Source organism: Magallana gigas, chromosome 7 (genome assembly GCF_963853765.1).
Source record: "Magallana gigas chromosome 7, xbMagGiga1.1, whole genome shotgun sequence".
Lineage (NCBI taxonomy): Eukaryota > Metazoa > Mollusca > Bivalvia > Ostreida > Ostreidae > Magallana > Magallana gigas.
In genome coordinates, this window is record NC_088859.1 from 32,667,058 (window position 1) to 32,679,147 (window position 12,090).

General features: G+C 33.5%; 1 long non-coding RNA gene and 1 other non-coding gene across 3 annotated transcripts; one reads left to right on the top strand and one right to left on the bottom strand.

The window, feature by feature from the left end:
- The first annotated feature begins 393 nt into the window (after positions 1-393).
- On the top strand, positions 394-7,530 carry LOC105331161 (uncharacterized). Of its 2 annotated transcripts, none has more exons than XR_010707644.1 (4): positions 394-610; positions 6,327-6,445; positions 6,858-7,020; positions 7,328-7,530. It is a non-coding gene; the product is annotated as an uncharacterized protein (transcript). The 2 variants fall into 2 exon arrangements; XR_010707643.1 differs by having other exon boundaries at positions 395-610; positions 6,858-7,012.
- A 243-nt stretch (positions 7,531-7,773) lies between these two features.
- On the bottom strand, positions 7,774-12,076 carry LOC117684699 (uncharacterized). The gene is made up of 4 exons (XR_004598400.2): positions 11,932-12,076; positions 11,698-11,739; positions 10,742-10,816; positions 7,774-7,923 (listed from the first exon to the last, which is right to left on the bottom strand). It is a non-coding gene; the product is annotated as an uncharacterized lncRNA (long non-coding RNA).
- Positions 12,077-12,090: the final 14 nt, after the last annotated feature.

Consider the following 12,090-nt stretch of genomic DNA (forward strand, 5'->3'; position numbering starts at 1 on the left):
AAAATTCCTATATTTATTCCCACATAAAATTCAAGGGTATTCAACACCCCGCGCCTTTTATCTTTATTGCAGTACGTCGCAACATCATGTTGATTTCAACCCATCGTCAACATTGGTAGTACATCAAAGTATACCATTAGATCCCGAGTTCAGCATCGAGTTTATAAATATCAGTTAATTGTTCAATATTTAAAAATTTCCCCAAAATTAAGAATGAGCTTTAATGGCCATGCAAAACTTTTTCCAAATGAGTGAAAGACCCAAATTAAAAAAAATACGGTGTATATTTAATCAGTGCAAGTGTCATCTATATAATAATTAATATATTAGCCATGAAGGCTGGGAAAGCTGACTCCAAAACCGGGATTCTCAATCCCGCAGATTTGCTCCATATTTTAGCGACCAAATAGCATATCCGTTATCATTCAATGCGTTGGATTTTATAATAAATATTTATTGGTAGAAATCATGCCGACTCTAACACACATTTTATTTAGAAGACCATCAAGTTTTCAGAAAAGAGGGCAACTACCTAGAGCCCCAAAGGCAAGAATTGCGGGCGTTCCTGTTCTTCGCAATAAAATTGGAGTCAAGAATATCACTGACTTTGGTAAGTTTAACCTTAGGATATCATTATAATATACCGATAGCTAATCAATGCATTTATGTTTTATTGCCATAACGTATGTTTTTTATCTTAACTGATAAATCACATTTGACTGCCATTAACACTTTTGGTAGTTTATTTTGATTTAAATATTCACTCTCTGTAGAGCGAGAAAATTCAAGCTAATTTTGAGTATCATGCAGAGTCTTTATGAACAAAACCAAGCGATTCATGCGAGGTCATTTTCAGGGTTTTGTATGAACAAAAACTTTTGGCCAAATAAACCTTTTATATAACGATGTTATACCATTGGGAAAAGGATGTGTATGGCCTGATATCTTAATTTTCAGCTGTTTAGTTAACATGGTTAATCAAAAAATTGCAAGAACAAGAATACACAAGATTATGAACATGATTGTCATCCTGGGGATTGTTGTGGTGCTGCCAAATTCAGGTCAGATAACACAAATCCATAGCAAGGTCAATGACAAATGTTGTTAATTCAGTTCAATATTAACTGCATTTGGATTGCAGCATATACAGGACTGATTTAATAGACTGAAACTGACAAAAAGTGGACCCCAGACTAAACCCTGTATTTACTTTCAGGGTCTGCTTGGAGTTTACTCTGAGTTTAATAAAGCAGACCCAGAGATAATCTCAAGTAAACCAAGAGTAAATCAAGAGTGAACACAGAGTAAACCCCTGATCAGAAGTAGATCCCTGAAAGGAGACACTGCATGTGTATTTGGAATAAACAAGGGGCAGGAATTACAGATGAAAGATTGGACTGCTTTACACTTCAGTGTGTAAAGAACTATATATGATATTAGTCAAATTTGGCCCCCATAATTCATCACTTTTGGAAGTGTTTCAGGTACATTTATTTACTATAATTTGTTGTGTAATTTTTTAGAAGAGTTGACATTAAATATATTTTTCATCTTTTTATTTTATTTATATGCACTCACTGGCAGTATATGATGTCAGAAGTGATGCTATTTTTAAACTTCAATCAAAATCAAACAAAAATTGGTATTTTTCGTATCTTTTTTCGAATGAGAAATATAGAGCGACTCTTTTAACAAGAACAAACTTTTTTGTCATTTATAAGTACTGGAGAGATACATCTTTGGTGAAAATATTTTGTTTGTTCAAGCAATCACTCAATGTTTTCTTGAAGAAAAACTACTTTAAAATAAGCCGTTTTATGCTAAATACCGGTATGTAAAAACGGCGGGAAGAGTTTAACTTTATGATGTCATATTTTTAAAATGTGGACACTTAAATCTAAATAAAAATTATGTAAAAACTTCAAATGTATATCGGTACAAATAAAACAAATACAGTAAACTGACGATGTTCATTTAAGGGGGACATTTTTGGCTCAAACCATATATACTCCTTTGACCCCTAAAGCAAACCCCGAGTAAACCCAAAGCAAATCAAGAGGAAACCTGAAATAAACCCCAAGTGGATGCAAATATTTTAAAAGGAGACCCAGAGTAAACCCCAAAAGTAAACCTGGGGTTTATTTGGGGTCTGCTTTGGTGTTAGGTTGGACCCATGCTTTGCTATTGTTCATATACAAATTACTGAATGGAAAATATACCATGATTATTTAAAAATATGAGAAGAAATGAGTAATTGTGCTCATGATAAACTTTGAAACAGAAAAATTAAAGTTGTATGAAGCTTTTACCGTGTTTACCAGTACATATGTAAACAAAAACAAGGAACAAGTCTTGTTTACAATCATAAAAATGTACTAGACACGATCTCGTTGCGAGCAACGAGGAGGTCTTCCGTCCGATTTTTAGAAGGTGATATGACATCATTGACTTTGATTTTCGATAACAAAACATGATTTGGAAGTAGGAGTGGATTACTAATGCTTTTCTGTTTCATTTTTTATAAGTTCTCTTACGTAGCTTTTTTAAAAATAATTTGCATTTCTTCCAAATAAGATAGAAAAAAATTAAACTTTATTACCTGTAGCCCCTAAAAACCCTAATAAGGTAAACACATGAAAAAATAATTACAGGGTATATAAACGTATTATTATGCTTTTGTAACATTTCACAAAATATATCTCAGTAAAGCGCTACAAATACAATTTTTAGAGCCTTTTGGTCCCCTAATTTGAGGGGCCAGCCCCTTTTTCTTGATATCAAATAAAAAGCCATTTAATTCTAATCACATTTTTTTGAATCAGTGTTTGGGATTTGTTACCGTTTTTGAGATATTTGAGAAAGAATGTTTTAGGGGCCGATCCCTAATCTCCTTTTAGGGGCCGTTTAACGAAATTTTGAAGGTTGCATATTACTTAGGACATCACTTTGAGCATCTTTCCTTCTATACTGCATTTTAAAATCCTTTTCGTTTCTGAGATATGAGTGATCAAAATTTTGGACTTTTGGCCCCTAAAAACCCCTAATTACGTAACATATAATAAAATCATTACATTGTTTGGATACATTACTGTTAGAAAAACATATTTGCTTCTTTAACATTTCACAAAATATCTCTTAGTAAAGGGCTACAGATGAAAAACTTTCGAGCCCTTTAATCCCCTAATTTGAGGGGCCAGCCCTTTTTCTTGATAACAGATAAAAGGTCATTTAATTCTACACACATTTTGTTCAATAAGTATTTAAAAATGTGTTACCGTTCTTGAGATATTTGAGAAAGAATATTTTAGGGGCCGATCCCTTATTTCCTTTTAGGGGCCGTTTAACGATATTTTGAAAGTTGCATATTTCTTAGGACATCATTTTGAGCATCTTTTCTTCTGTGCTGCATTTCAAAATCCTTTTTCTTTTCTGAGATATGGGTGATCGAAATTTTGGACTTTTGGCCCCTAAAAACCCTTGGTTAGGTAACACATGATTAAATCATTACATTGCTTAGATACATAACTGTAAGATAAACATATTTGCTTCTTTAACATTTCACAAAATATCTCTCAGAAAGGGCTACAGATTAAAGACTTTAGAGCCCTTTGGTCCCCTAATTTTAGGGGCCAGCTCCTTTTTCTTGATATCAAATAAAAGGTCATTTAATTCTACACAAATTTTGTTCAACAAGTGTTTAGAAATTTGTTACCGTTCTAGAGATATATGAGAAAGAAGGTTTTAGGGGCTGGTCCCTTATCTCCTTTTAGGGGGCTTTTAACGAAATTTTGACGGTTGCATTTTGTCTAGAACATCATTTTGAACAACTTTTCTTCTGTACTGCATTACAAAATATTTTTCCTTTCTGAGATATGGGAGATCGAAATTTTGGACTTTTGGCCCCTAAAAACCCTTAATTACGTAACACATCATAAAATCATTACATTGCTTGAATACATAACTGTAAGATAAACATATATGCTTCTATATTCTGTTACAAAATATCCCTCGGTAAAGAGTTACTGGTAAAAGACTTTAGAGCCCTTTAGGTCCCTAATATTAGGGGCCAGCCCCTTTTTCTTGATATCAGCAGAAAGGTCTTGTAAATATAAACTTTTTTTACATTACATGTTTTATTAAAATATTTTTCAGAAAAAAGATAAAGAGAGAAAAGCACAAAAATTCACGACGCTTTTTTAATGTAAATTTTCGAGCCATGGCGAGCTTTGGCGGCAGTAGTGCTTAACATACAAAACAACAATCATGCAAAACTTCAATCTTTCCTTTACCTACCGTAAAAAATTGAGCTTAATATCTCTTATAGTTTAGGAGAACAACAGAAGACAAAATACCCATATAAAAATTAGAAAAATCTCAATATATCAAAAACGGATGTGACGTCATCAATACAGAAAATTTCCTATCAAGTTCAGACCACTATCTATCACATCCTAAAATTTGATTGAAATCGGCCGAGCCGTTTCTGAGGAATCGCGTGCACAAAAAAGGCAGAAAAATAATAATAATAATAGGGAAAAAGAAACAAAGCAATAACAAGAAGGTCTTCCGTTGGAAACGGAAGACCTTAAATATAACAATAATATAACAAATAACAAGCTCTGTATTCTGCTTAATACTTGACAGCTTACTTTTAAAATTTTGCCTAATCATAAGAAATACTGTATGTAGGGAAACATTCACTTGTTTTATTTCTGCTCCTTTCACTCTCCGTGTCAGACTGGGGAAATTCTAAACAACTTATTTATTAATATTGTGTTAATTACAATGAGTATCTATCGCTTACTGTGTCTTGGTGAATTCAAGATGGGACAAAACAATGCAAGCATAGAAGGTGAAAGAAAAATACTGTGTAAAAAAAAGCCTGTATACTGTAGATTCCTAATTAAACGCAAGGAATTAATTTCTGTATAAAATTGCAAGATGCAACCCTCGCGGATTTTAAAATCTCAATTTTATTTTTCAGACAGTTTGAGCTATAGGAAATTATAACAAAAACTTGGTGATCCCAATTTTATATTCTCGTGATTTGATACAAAACAGCGTAATTGTGGAATTAAGTATTTCGCGTAAAATAAGGAATTTTTAGTATAAGGCCTTAACTAAGTATTGTAAACATCGAAAATGGAAAAACAACTAAAACTTTATAATGTTTAGCTCAAAATGGGACCATACCCCTTTAAAGTATCAAATAAACAGGACAACCCTCAAGGACTTGCTTTAAATTATCTAGGATGGGCATGTATCCTTAAAGCTCCTCTTCCAGTGCTGATCGCACCATTTTAATATTTTCATCACCTATTACACAATGCACAATAGCTGCAGACAGACTGATGCTATGGTTTATTTATACCCTTTTCATTGTCATGTGAAGAAAATAAATAAGTCTGCATTAATATCTTGCAGTCTTACTCCTTCTTCATTCATGCTAGCCTTCAGCTTCGTTAGTCCACAAAAGTCATATGATAAATTCCTCATAAAGCTACTGGGTCAGTTGTGACATAATTACAGAATGAAATGACATGATTGCTAAGGTGACTATGACTTTTGAAATTGAGTTGGCAGCAGTAAACCAGGAAGAATAAAACATTCTGTCAGATGAATAAAATGGGGCACTAATTTGTAAAAATGACCATTATGAAGAATATACACTGGCGGTTACGGAAAGCTCGTTAGAAGCTGATTTTGTGTATAAAGGTTGCTCATATGCATGGTCCTTGGTTGAGGTTATTAAGTCCTATCATTATCATATTCTGCTACCTAGATTAGGATAATTGTCAAGAACAGAGACTTAAATAACATTTATTTATGTCTCTGGTCAAGAATACTGATTTTACAAGTTCAACTGGAGGGAAAATATGCATAAATCATGTAAAATTCTGTACTGAAATAAATATGACAGAATTTAGTCCAAAGTGCTGTACATGTATATGTATCGCATTGTGTTTTAAAATCTTTTAAATTGATTATTTATATTAGTGGCAGTATTCTTGCTGATTGTAACCTCATCAGATTTATTGATTTTGTCTGAAGAACAAATTAATTATTTTATTTCACATGTTGTTCACCATGCATGTTCACATTCAAAAACGTTCAAAATTCAGAATTTTAATTGATTCTTTGATGGTGGAGAAACAAAAAAAAGTAAATAAATAAAAAACTGTTACAAATGATTATCCACCTACGAAAAATGAACAGTACTAAAGTTAAAACTGCAACCTAAAGATGCAATTATGCATTTTCTTCCATATTGAAGCACCGGAGAGTGAAAACAAACTTGAAGAGGAGTTATCTTTCTTTTTTTGTAGAGGGTCATTGCAATGAAGCAATGCAGAACATGTTGTCATGTCTGAAGAAAGCAGCATTTGATGACAAAGCTTGTGTTGCTGAGATCCTAAGTTACAATTCCTGTATGGAAAGAGCAATAGTAAGTATTTTTACAATGTGATATTTTACATGTTAAGCAGTTTACCACAAATTTCCCACAACTATTTTTTGACAAGCTGCACAGAATCATGATTTGTATTTAAACTTGCTTGTGGTTAATTTTCTTATTATTAGTTATTATATCAATCATTAATTTAATGAGAGAGGACAGTCTATGTCATTAGAACTTGTGTCCCATCTTTTAGACATATTTGATCAATCAATATGTTCAATTTAATTCATTCAACATTGAAAGGGGGAAGGGAGTTGTACTTTCCTTTTTTAAAAATCGTGCACGTATGATTTTTATATAATAAACTTATCCAAAATGATGCAAATGTAGTAACCTTGATAGACTCCGATGTGTTTGCAATTAACTTGCGAAGATAATCTTTTTTCATTGTGTTCTGTAGGAAAGAGAGAAGGTTAAAAAGACTACGAAGTTCGATATAGATCAAAACAAAACGGAAGGAGATCGCATAAGATACCCACCACCCGTGATCAACAAAGTAATGGCCAGATCTCCAGTTGCTAAATTCAAAAGTTTCAAAGACGTCAAATAACAAAGGTAATCGGGTAATGGTGCGTGAAACACTTTTCCCTCGTATATGTAATAATATAGAAATCAAGTAAATTGTCAAGTTCAAGTTCAAGTTCAAGTTGAACTTGAACTTGAACTTGAAAAATGAACTTGAACTTGAAGTGAATTGTCAGCATGTGCGGATCTAGAGGGGTTTGTACGACCTCCCCCCCCCCTTGAAAATTAAAACTTCTTAAAAAATTCTGGATCCGCGCAAGGTCAGTAAAACCTGCCTGGCTTCTTGTACATGTATGCAATGTGCATTTCAAGGAATGCTAATACACAGTATTATTTATTTTTCAGGTTTCATTGTCTGAATGGAGAGCGTGTGAAAATGTTTCTGGCGTATGTTTTTTTTAAAATCTGCATTAAAATGTAATGTATGTATGTATATAAAATCGTTCTTGTTTTTCTCTGTCTTGAGAAATGCTGAATCGGATATTTTTACATTTAGGGACTTTAGCTACTTCGAAAGGAAACTTTAATAAAATATTTGTCATAATGTCTTTCAGTTAGAAGTTGCTTTGGTTGCGACGATGACAATGCGCGTAATGCTATGAAATATGCCATAATAATGAGTATTGTTTCAAGGTTGCACTGTAGTAAATCGCTTACATTCCATGTCGAGTTGTACCAAGAGAAATATTTGATACGCCAGGTCGCTACTTCAGTCATGAAAAAATTGAAATGACAGAATTTTTTTGTTTTTTATGCAACAAAACACATAATCAAATTTTTTCCTTCATGCGACATTTGAAAACTTAGAAGAAAAACAGCCAAACTGTCATCAGCGGTTATTTGTTGTCTGGAAGCGCAGACGACAAAATATCACGTGGTCATGGAGGTCGTCACTTCATCACCACACTTTCTATGATCATGATGTCGAGTTATCGTGTGGTCTAATTTGTTTGAAGAAAAAAAGAAGGAAAATCAGTGAAATGATTAATCAAAATTTCTAGTACAAAAAATTTTGTGAAAGAGTTTTTTTTGGCTAGATTTATGACTTTTAAGCATGTCTGTACGTGCTTTCTGAGTCATTTGACGAGTGTGAGTTGCATTTATACAGAGGAAGTGAAGATCTAAGCGCTTAGGAGAACAAGATAAATGATGGCTTTTTAAGAACGAATGTCTTATTATTTGACATGTTGATAAGATTCTGGGTGTTTTGATTGTCCTCACTCTCAAAATAGTATTACGCTTTTAATTTTGCTTTGAATTTATGGTTAAAAATAATCTGAACTATATTTTATCGCATCTATTTCTGAAAATTCTGAAATATGCTCTTCATATCCGTGTAGGTAAATCATTTAAACTCCTCCCCCTGTTTTCGTTAGTTTTTGCAGCTGTGATAAGGGGGATGGAATGATTCAATCGTTTCTTAATTGCAGTTAGGCATGGGAAATTTATTGGTTAATTGGATACTATTAGGTAGAATAACATTATCGATACTATATCGAACAGCATTTTTATTGCCATGATTAACTCCCCTTGTGTAGGATGCAGCTTTCGTGAGAAAAGTTCATATCGGGTGTAGAGTGGAAGCTAACATGAAGAAGACAGGTTTGATTGCGAACCGTGATTTAACGTTATTTCTCTAATGTTCGGAAAATTTCTAAAAATACAGAAGATTAAAGGTATATCTTGTCAATGATCTATTGCATGAAATTTTATTGGCTAAATGATGAGGGATTATATTAACCTTTTGTTCAAAGCTAACGCAGATATTCCATGTCCACCTAGAATACTGCACACAGCGTTTCCTTATTGAGCCTTTTCATTCGTATTGGAGATGTAACAGCGATTTATGCCTCATCTTTCTAATGTAACGCTAGAAGTGGGTGATATTTATTGAAGTTAATCTAAGCAGCTTTAATTCTCGGTCTTTCCCCCGCATACACTATAGAGTAGTTATCAGCTAGAGAATTGTCCGATTCTGCAGTATGTCAGTCATTGGCAAATCTGAAATTATCTGTGCACTACAAGTGCCTCGATAACCTTAAGGCAAAGCATTATAGACAAAGGGGAACACATATTACCACAAGAGAACCAGAGGTGTTTAAGTCGACCTGAATTCTTGACGCTTTGACGCTCTCCGACTGGAATCTAGAAACTGTTGTACTTTTTAATGTATAAATGAAAACTAATATCACATCTTCACTTCACGTTCAAGGAAATGACCGTGAAGTTTGTAAACATCATGTAGGCATAAAAACACCCACGCAGAGGCTTTGATACGAAACCAATTCCATTATTTCTCAAGACCAAAGTTCAAAAATTTCAATAATCACTCAAGATGCATAGCCTGTTGAATAAAAATGGATCATTTCCTTTCAATCATCTGAAAACTGTGATTCAGATAAGCTTGACGTTGACATTAGGCATTCTGTAATAAGGTACCTACATGTACGTTCATGATAAGACATTGTGTTCATGTACAAATATATCCTATGAAAATGTTATTGTACAATTAACGTAATGATGTGACTATACACGTTGGATCCTTGTGAGTTATAGGTGTCATGAAAAACCACAACATAATTACAAACATTGTGCCAGTAATTATGCCAGTGCCAATATGCATGTATGAAAAAAAAAAGATGGACCATTTCATAAAAAATTTATAACTACTTTTGTTATTGATGTATCTCACCTGTCAGGTGAGATATCGACCTTTAAAATGAATTCCTAAAGGAAAGAAATTTTCCCCATAGGAAAAACAATTTTCTTATAGGATATTTAGAATTTCCTACAGGAATAAAAGAACTTTCTTATAGAAATTTAAATTCCGATAGGATTTTAACAAGACCTTAGTTTCCTACAAGAAAAATACCTGTCTGAATCGAAGTCATGTAGGAACTACTTTTCTCCTTTAGGAAATATAATTCATGTAGGATTTATAGATAAACCTACAGGATTTTCAATATTTCCTTTAGGAAATTTATTTTTCAATCGGAATTATCATTTTCATATAGAAAATTAATTTTTTAAGATAAATATCTAACCTGTCAGGTGAGACACCTTAAACAATAAAAAGTAGTTAAACACGCTGTAGGTCAATCATTTGGTATACATGGATTTTTCCGAAACTGCATCTTAATCTTAAGCGGGTGCAAAATATGACACCTTGGCACAGGCATAATTATCCGACAGTGTTCACAACATAAAAGACATTCCAATACCTGACATGATCACGTATTTGTAGCTCACCTGAGCCAAAATATTTAGTGATCCTATCAAATCATATTTGCATCCTCTTTTCGAAAACCGCATGGCTAATTTGTACTAGACATCTTTGGTGTAATTACACCAATAAGGTACATGTACATCAATGGTGGTTGGTGATGGATGAGACATTGATGGAAGAAGAATAACAGGCCGTAAAAAAATTTTATCCAGAAAGAAATGGCCATACATGATTTTTATTTAAATAACGGTAAAACCACCGGTTATTAGATAGGGCCACAACTTAGGGTTCAAAGTTCAAAATGAAATGTCATGGGTTTTTTGGGGTGATATCTGTAAGTGTGGTTCATTTCTACCTAGATAATCGCAAGTCAGAGAGATTTGAAAAAAATAATATAGCCGCAGAAGTGTAACTCCACGGGGAATGATTTTTATGGTATTAAATTTTTTTAAAGAACATATTCCTAAATAATTTAAAAAGTCCCGAAAACCGCGCGCGTGCGCAAGTTTTGTGCGAAATAAATATAGTATTACATTTTTTTTGTATGGATGCAGCTGGAGCTTCACAGTCCGTCTTCCCGATTTTTCCATGGAGCTGTTGTTCTGCAGCTATGCAAAGTAGAGGTTCAATTTTTATAGTAAATATTCATTGAGAAACACATAACGACGTGTATAGATGCGTTATATTGTGGAACTAATAAAAGCAAGAAGTTTATTCGATACCGGCGATTTTATTCACGGCTGTTGTGATATTTACACAAACTAGGTATTTTCTCCACTATTTCTTGGAAAAATCTTTTATGATTCATACAGAAACTGACGAGACTGAATCCTGCGAAATTACCCGTTCGCGTATGAATATACGGATTCAATTTCCATAAACCTTTAAAAACTACTATCATATGCATTGTTTGGCTAAAACAAAGTCAACTGTATTTCAAGTAGCTATAAGAAATAACTTTCACATTGATGCCATCTTTGTAATGGGCACTTTACATACGTGGATTATTTGCTTGGGCGATAAAAATTTAGGCGCACAAGCTGCCCTTCCAAGAATAGTTACCATCATTGTAGCCTTCACATATATGGGAAAACTGGCTGTCCCTTCTGCATAACGTGCTGATTGATTGTGATACTAATTTACATATTTTTACTCACTTTTTATAGATAATTGATTAAATGAATCCGAGATCGATGTAGATATAAAAATGCTGTCATAGATGTTTCATACAGGCTATGAAGGCTGCAATGAGTTTACATGAGCCACTAACTTTGGTTATGTACATGTATTTTTTTTTTTGCAGTGCTACCCACCTTCATTCAAACCGCATATATAATCCAAAAATGTTTTAGTAAATTACATTGTATACGTTCACTGATATGAGAGAGAGAGAGAGAGAGAGAGAGAGAGAGAGAGAGAGAGAGAGAGAGAGAGAGAGAGAGAGAGAGAGAGAGATATTATTGAAAGTGATATTCAGGTAAGTATATACCCGTGTGCCGTAGGGTTTCTCAATAGTTTCCCGTGTAGTCTCCTGCAAATGAAATATCACACGCATTTTGTATTTTATTGTACCAGGGACTTCAGGATTAATGAAATTATTTCATAGCAATGGCGCCTTGTGTGTAACATCAAACCTTTTGATTTGAGCAATGTTTCGATTTATCAGATTGCAATTGTCGACGTAATTGATTTTTAATAATCCCATCAAATTTACGAAACATACCTGTACTTTTGAAGATAGAAGACATTCTTTAATTCTCTAGTGATTAATAGAACATTTAAATCTTTAATCCATCCTGGATCTTACGTTATCGTCTGCTTCGATGGACAGTTCGTCTGCGACTATCATGCAGCAAAATGCTGCGAAACTACACAGCCAAAA